Source organism: Cryptomeria japonica, chromosome 10, assembly GCF_030272615.1.
Source record: "Cryptomeria japonica chromosome 10, Sugi_1.0, whole genome shotgun sequence".
Taxonomy (NCBI): domain Eukaryota; kingdom Viridiplantae; phylum Streptophyta; class Pinopsida; order Cupressales; family Cupressaceae; genus Cryptomeria; species Cryptomeria japonica.
The window spans coordinates 423,122,594-423,130,491 of NC_081414.1; positions in this window are offsets into that span (position 1 = coordinate 423,122,594).

Genomic DNA, 7,898 nt, shown 5'->3' on the forward strand with positions numbered 1-7,898 from the left:
CAAAAAGAAGTCTCATTGACCTACAAAAACATCGGACTGCAATTCAGAAAGAATGAATTGTGAAAGTAGCATCTCCTAATGCTTGATACAGTTTCAGTTAAGCACAGATGTATGCCCTACAATACAAAAACCTTCACCGAATGATATATCACTTGTTCACACATAAACCTTCCTCTGATAATATAGACATAACCATCGATCCCATCCATCCATAGATATTCAAATTACATGAATAAGTCCCCTATAAATACAGATCATCAACCTTATTGACAAGGTCGGCTAAACCCTAAACCCATAAACCCATAATAATAAAAATTATATTACACGATATCATTGGACCAATATTATGATTTACATTACATAACATGGACCTAAATCAATTAACCAAACAATTCCATCTGCCAGAAATTCTTCTAAGATCAAAATTCAACACGCTTCACCAACCGGTAGAAACTCTTAGTTAAGTAACATAGAAAGTCTAACTAGATCCAAATAGGACCACCATTACTACACTCTAGCCAAAGCAAAGTCACTAAACACTCAAAATATGATCAAGAAGCACCTTCAACATGATAGAAATCGATTCCATAAGTCGGACCAAAATCATTTGACCTAAACACTAAATATCAGTTACAGGTAAAGCTAACTGGTACTGAGAAATACCAACCGGGAACATAAGCGATAGTTACCGAAGCACCAAAACATGAACCGACATAATATAGCAAATAAATAACCATCTAGAGTAAGCATCCAAAACTAATTCCAGAGATCTGATCACACTAGATTAGAATCGTAGCCAAAACCAAGATGATCACCAAGACTAACCAGGATAGGTCCAACCAGGATACCCTCCAACCGAGATATAGTGTTGACATCAATGACAACACTTAACCAAATCCAATATATTGCCAACAATTAACATTACTGGTAATGGTGGTGGAGTTCTCTAATGCAAACGTGTTTCGACTCGATCCTTTGTTGGTGGTCTACATGGTGTGCGGCCTTCTGGAAAGTTGTTGAATGTTGCCGCTAGTGCGGTTGTGTCTAGTGAGCAGAAGGATTAAATTTCACGACAAGGGAGATAGTCATTTGATGGTGGGTTCATTCCTGTTGCAAATGCCATTTTTGTTAATTTAAAAGTAGAAACAAAAGAGGAAATAGATCATAATGCTTATGTTCTTTCCTTATATGGTGTAATTTGTCAGTTTAGGGGTTTTTGGCCTAGCCTCCCTCAGCTACACACCTAGATCTTAGAACAGTGGGAGCCTCTTATTACTAGTAAAGTTTATATTTTCCCCATGGCTAAGGGGTTTCTTATTGCTAAGTTTGATAATGGTCAAGATAGAAACAAAATTTTATGTGATCACTAGTTTAGCTGGGAGGAAGATTTTGATTTGGCTTTGACTTCCTGATTTTCCCCTTCAATTACATGTTGATACTCTTTTAGATGAAGTAGGTGATGCCCTTGGATATTTTTTGATGCTGGATGATGAATCCTATGATATTTTTCACTCCACCTTTTCCCGTATTTTGCTTGAAATGGATGTTTAAAAAGGGTTTCCTATTGAGATTTTAATTAAATCCTCTAAGGGTTCTTGGGTTCAATCTTTGGAAGTGCCTTTACAAAATTTCATAATCATCCAAAATCCATGTCGCAATCTTCCTTAAGATGATTCCCATCCGTTTAGGTCAATTTTCCATTCATGTAGATTAATCATTTAGGGTTGTAATTCTATCTTCTGTCTAACCCCATCATTAGTTTGTCAATTCCTGAAATCATTACTTTCACATGCTTCATAAAATACATGACATCTTATGGTAGATAAAGTAAGGTTTAAAATTTCAGGTTCCAGAACGACAACAAATGCGAACATTAGAGAAGAGAATCCAAAACCATAATAGGGTGCAAATTACATTATGAGATACAATATGATAAACAAAGATGAAGTAATGGTTAATGTCATTCTTGAATAATTCTCTGTTTTGCAAGTTCCTTTATTTTTGTAGGTTTTCTCTTTTGCATGTCGCATTCATCTACTTAGAAATTCACAATCATTTAGACAGTAACTCACATTAGTTTTGTCAGTAATTCACATTCTTCTTGATAGGGTTTCTCATTCATTAAAATATTGTGTCACAATCGTCTGTTAAAATAGGAATCTTTCTATTTTTGAGATATTTCTGTTTACCTCTGGTTTTCTGGTTTTACTAATGTTCTATTTGTAGCATGTGGCGAAAGAAAACAGAGAAGTCTCAATTGGTCCAAGCTCTTTGAAATTACTGATATCTTTTGCAGGATCTCATAGACTTTAATTTACTTTTGGATTTGGTGCTTAAAATTGATGTGCATGATTTCACTTTTGGATTTGGTGCTTAAAATTGACATGAGATGCAAGTAAAATTGACATGCAATACAATTTTACATTAAGACTTTGGTGCTTAAAATTGATATGAACATGTGTATCTCACACCTCAGTTTTGGGTTCTAAAATAGATGTGAATTTGGCTTTTGATTAGACTACATCACACATTGCCATATTTTAAAGGCAAATAACTTTTTTGTGTCTGGAGTGGTCCTACTACTAACACACACTATCCTCTCCCCTAGCTTTCGTGGACTTAAGTGCAAGAGAAAAGTGTTAGTGACACTTAAATTTTATTTTTAGTAGTGAGGGGTATCTTTGACTAGGGATTTCATCACCCCACAGAGGTTATTCAAATTGGGATGTTTTGGGGATATCATCTCTCCCAGCGTAGTCTCGAGTGGGTTTTTTGAGCTGCTCTATAAATATACTGGTTAGGTGGCTGAAGTGTTGAGTGAATTCGACATATGTGGGGGCCTTCCCTACACCAATAAGATTAACTAAATCCTTAAGTGGCTTTCTCTGAGAATCCATCGTTGGATCGAGACCCCTCGAAATTACACTAAGAACCAAATTAGTAGCCCAAATCCCACATTTGATGATTCCAGGATTGTAGATCGTACCCCATAGATACCCTCCATGTACCTTGCATTATGAGATATAAATCCCTCAGTGATAAGATCTTCAGATCTTCGAGGTAAGAGAAACTGGTATTTCTCGAGAAGTATGTGTCGTGCAGTGGAGCCAATGCTGCTATATTCTCTAGTTGTCCGTCTTGTTTTGGTATTTTGTAAGGGCATCATCAAATGGTTTCAAATTTCTAGCCTAAGATTTGTCTACTATGTTTTTTTGTCTATCACTCATTTATACATAGTGTTCTCAAATAAGAAAAAATTGTAACTAAAACAAAGTTACATCAACTAGTTTGTCTAAAACACAAACATTAAAAACAAAGTAAAAATCATTCACAACAAAAACATCTTACTACTTGCGATTACAAGTTTACCTAGAGTCATGGGTCTTGCATAATTCCTTGAATAGTCATCATAATCTTGGTACCATTCCTTACATAGTCCTTGCATAGTCCAAGTATAGTCCTCATATAGATTTCCCCTCTTCATCGTCGTAATCTTCATATAAATTCTTTCTTGGTCTTTGCATAATCCTTATAGGGTCATCATTTTCAACCTATTTACGTCCTCATAAGTCTTAAGCATTGTCATTATAGATTCTTAATTTATATCCCAATTGCATCGTCAAAATCTTTGCATAGGCTCTGGCATAGTCATTATAATCTTTACATTAGTCCTTGTCTAGTCTCCATTTATGTTTATCACAGTTCTTCACTAGATATATAATCATATTAGGTCATAGCATGAGTCAGCATGGGTCTACCAGGTGATGGTTTGTTCCCCTTTTAACAACCTAATCTAGTGTCGAATGACGGTCAACAAGAAATTCTTGACGGCTTAGATAACTTGGCTTGGGAGTTAAAAACAAGTGCCCCTCAATACATAAGAGTTGAGTTTGAGATAGATCAAGAGTATAAGAAGGCTTGTAGAATTCATAAATAAATTACACAAGGACTTCTTCAAGAAAGACTTGAGAGGCTGAAATTACAACAACAATGTTCTCAACAGTCACCTCAATAAGGTCCTCAATAACTACCTCATCCTAATCCCCAATAGAGCACGTCGGTATATATTGCATGCTTTATAGTCCTCTAGTCTTAAGTCTTGCATTTACATGCTAGGAACATCATAGTCTTGCATCATAGTGTCCTTAATGTCTATCACAAGACTGTATAAAGAAAAAAGTAAGATGGATCCAATAGTGACTCATTGTATAACTGTACATGGAATATGGACATATCAAACAGTCAACCCCACAGACAATTATATTTTAACAACATGCCAACGATACAAGAAACTCAATAAAACTTGACACATGAAGAACTTGAGGCCGCTTGACAAAACTTGCATGTCCTTATGATCCTTAATGAACTTATCAATCATGACAAGAGTAGGTATCTCACCCTATTATTGCAAAATGGTGCTAAGCTACCACAAGATTTTGATGTTACAATAATTTTACCATCAAGAGTTACTTTGATTCAAAATTCTAGTCAAACATCGAATACACCACAAATGCAAGCTGCGGCTTCAAGTTCTACACAAAATGCTACCCAAAGAACACAAGTATCATCCACCCAAGTAGCTGTAGCTCCAACTAATAGCTCACAAACTGGCATGGCATCATCAAATATAAGTGTCAACACACAAACAAAGACTAGTGTCACTTCTGAAACTGGATCAACTATATCAAGTACTTCCACACAAGGTCAAACACAAACATCAAAAGTTTCAATTCCGACAAGTGCAATACAACCTCCAATTTCCCATTCAGTGGGCTCCACGTATAGCCATCAAAACATAAATCCAAGTTCCGCTAATATAATTGGTATAACTCAGCTAAATACTGGTTCACAATTTGCTTATTTCACACCACCTAGCGGAACCTAGAACACGTAAAATTACAACTATGGTATATTTCAACGACCTCCCATCTATACTACTGCTAATCCATTTATTGGGAATATGTATGCACAAAATGTACCATTAACTCAAACAGATATCCTTGATCAGCAAGTCCAAAATATCCAACAAAAGATGAAAATATGCAAACCGGCAATGACAAGAAAACTATATGATGCAGGACTTAAATCCATATCCTTTTGATCGTACACTATACATGTTGGATTTTCCTCCTCACTTTGAAACACCTAAATTTGATAGATATCGAGGAAAAGGCGATCCTAGGGATCATATTGGAGTTTTTTATTGTTAGCTAGATCTGATACTAGGAGTAAATTGAGAGGGGGCGTGGGGGGTGAATCGGTTTACCATCAAAAATAAGAACTTATGCATATCAAAACATTAAATCGGAGCACAAAGAAACCAACATAATGCCAACAGTCTCCCTCAAAGATATGACTGATTTTCACATGAATACCACCTCTCCCCCTTTGACATCAATGACAAAGGACGAATAAAAAAAAATTACTAAACCAAATAGCTGACTACTCCCCCTAAGTAGTAGCATCATCTCATCAACCCAGATCAAAGAAAATATCTGATAAGCTTACCGGATTGATGCTTTCCTGCATCTCTAAGTCTCTTCCAGAGGGTTGGTAACCCCCAACTGATCTTTGAGATATTCAAAAGTATCTTTAGGAAATGGTTTAGTTAAAATATCTGCAATCTGCTCCTTATTAGGCACATAAACCAATTTGACTTCCTTTGCTTCAACCTTTTCCTTCAAGAAGTTGTACCTTATACAAATGTGTTTTGATTTGGAATGAAATATCGGATTCTTTGACATATCAATAGAAGCAGTATTATCATAGTGAAAAACAATAGGCTCATCATAACTTACGCTTAAATCTTTTAATATTTGTTTCATCCATAAAATCTGAGTAAAGTTGGTAGCATCAGCTACATATTCTGCTTCAATAGTAGGTAATGAAGTACATGATTATTTCTTGCTAAGCCATAAAACCAAATTCTTCCCAAGAAAGAATGCACTACCTATAGTGCTCTTCCTATCATCCACATCTCTTGCCCAATCAAAATTTGTATATGCACATAATTTGAAGTCATCACTCTTTGGATACCATAACCCAAGGTCTTTTGTACCTGCCAAATACTTGAATATCCTCTTAATAATTGTATCATGAGTTTCTCTAGGATCTGACTAAAATCTAGATGCAATATAAACACCATTCATAATATTAGGTCTATTCTCAGTTAAGTACAACAATCCACCAATCATTGATTTGTATCTACTTGGATTCACTTTATGGGATTCATAATCCTTTGACAATTTGTAATTGGTTATCATAGGAGTACCGACATGTTTGGAATTCTCAAGTCCAAATTTCTTAAGTAAATCCTTCACATACTTAGTTTTATAAATGAAAATACCTTTATCACTCTGAGTAATCTGAAAACCTAAGAAAAATTTCATCTCACCAACCATAAACATTTCAAATTCATTCTTCATATCATCAACAAATATCATGCATAGACTATCTTCTCCTCCAAAAATGATATCATCCACAAAGAATTCAATGATCAGTATGTCATCATGCTCAATTTTCTAATATAGGTTACTATTAGCATTACCTTTGCTAAAACCAAGCTTAGAAAGATATTTGTCCAATCTAGCATACCATGCCCTAGGGGCTTGTTTTAGTCCATATAAAGCTTTCTTCAATCTGCAAACCATGTCCTTGTCTTCTGATAAATAAAATCCATCAAGTTGCTCAATGTAGACTTCCTCTTCAGTATTTCCATTCAGAAATGCGCATTTGACATCCATTTGATATACTTTGTAGTTCTTGTGTGCAACATAAGCAAGGAAAAGTCTTACCACTTCAATTCTTCCAATCAGGGCATAAGTCTCACCATAATCAGCTCCTTCTTCTTGTGAATAACCTTTGCAAACCAGTCTAGCCTTGTTCCTCATAATTTGACCTTTCTCATTTAATATATTCTTGTAAACCCATTTAGTTCCAATAATGTTATTGTCCTTAGGTCTAGGAACTAGTTCCCATGTCTTATTCTTTTCAATCTGATCTAATTCTTCTTCCATTACTTTTATCCAATTTTCATCTTTACTTGCTTCAATAAATGATTCTGGTTCAATTTGAGAAATCAAACATACCTCTTCGGTAGCTAGCCTTCTCCTAGTCATCACACCTTTTTATTTTACCTCCAATGTTCTGATCTTCAGAATGATTTAGTTTCACATACCTAGGAGTCTTTGAATTGTCTTGATTTACTGACTCTTTTTGTTTTTCCTCTATCACAGTTGAGTTTTTTGATGTTATTGGAGTGACAAGTTCACTATTCTGAGCAACTTCACACATTACCGGTTTAGGTTTGATAAATTCATCTTCCGTTCCACAGTTATATGATCTGATCTGATTACTGCCATCTTCATCAACGTTGACATTTATGCTCTTCGTTATCCTATTCAATCTTTTGTTATAACATTTGTATGCTTTTCTCTTGGTTGAATAACCCAAAAATATTCCTTCATCGCTTCTAGGATCAAATTTTCCCAATGCATCATCTCTTCTAATGTAACATTTACTTCCAAAAATTTGGAAATATGTGACAGTAGGAGTATGACCAAACCATAATTCATAAGGAGTCTTACCGGTATCACCTTTTATGTGTACTTTGTTGAAAGTGTATACAACTATATTGACAGCTTCCCTCCAATAAATATCAGACAATTTAGCTTTTGTCATCATAGTCCTTGCCACATCCAATATGGTCTTCTTCTTCCTTTCCACCAATCCATTTTGTCGTGGAGTCCTAGGTGCAAAAAGTTGTCTTCTGATTCTATTCTTCTCACAAAAGTTATTGAATTCACCAGATGTAAACTCACCGTCATGATCCGATCTCAAACACTTTATCTTTAGTCTCATCTTAGTCTCAACCATAGCTTCAAATATTTTGAATTTCT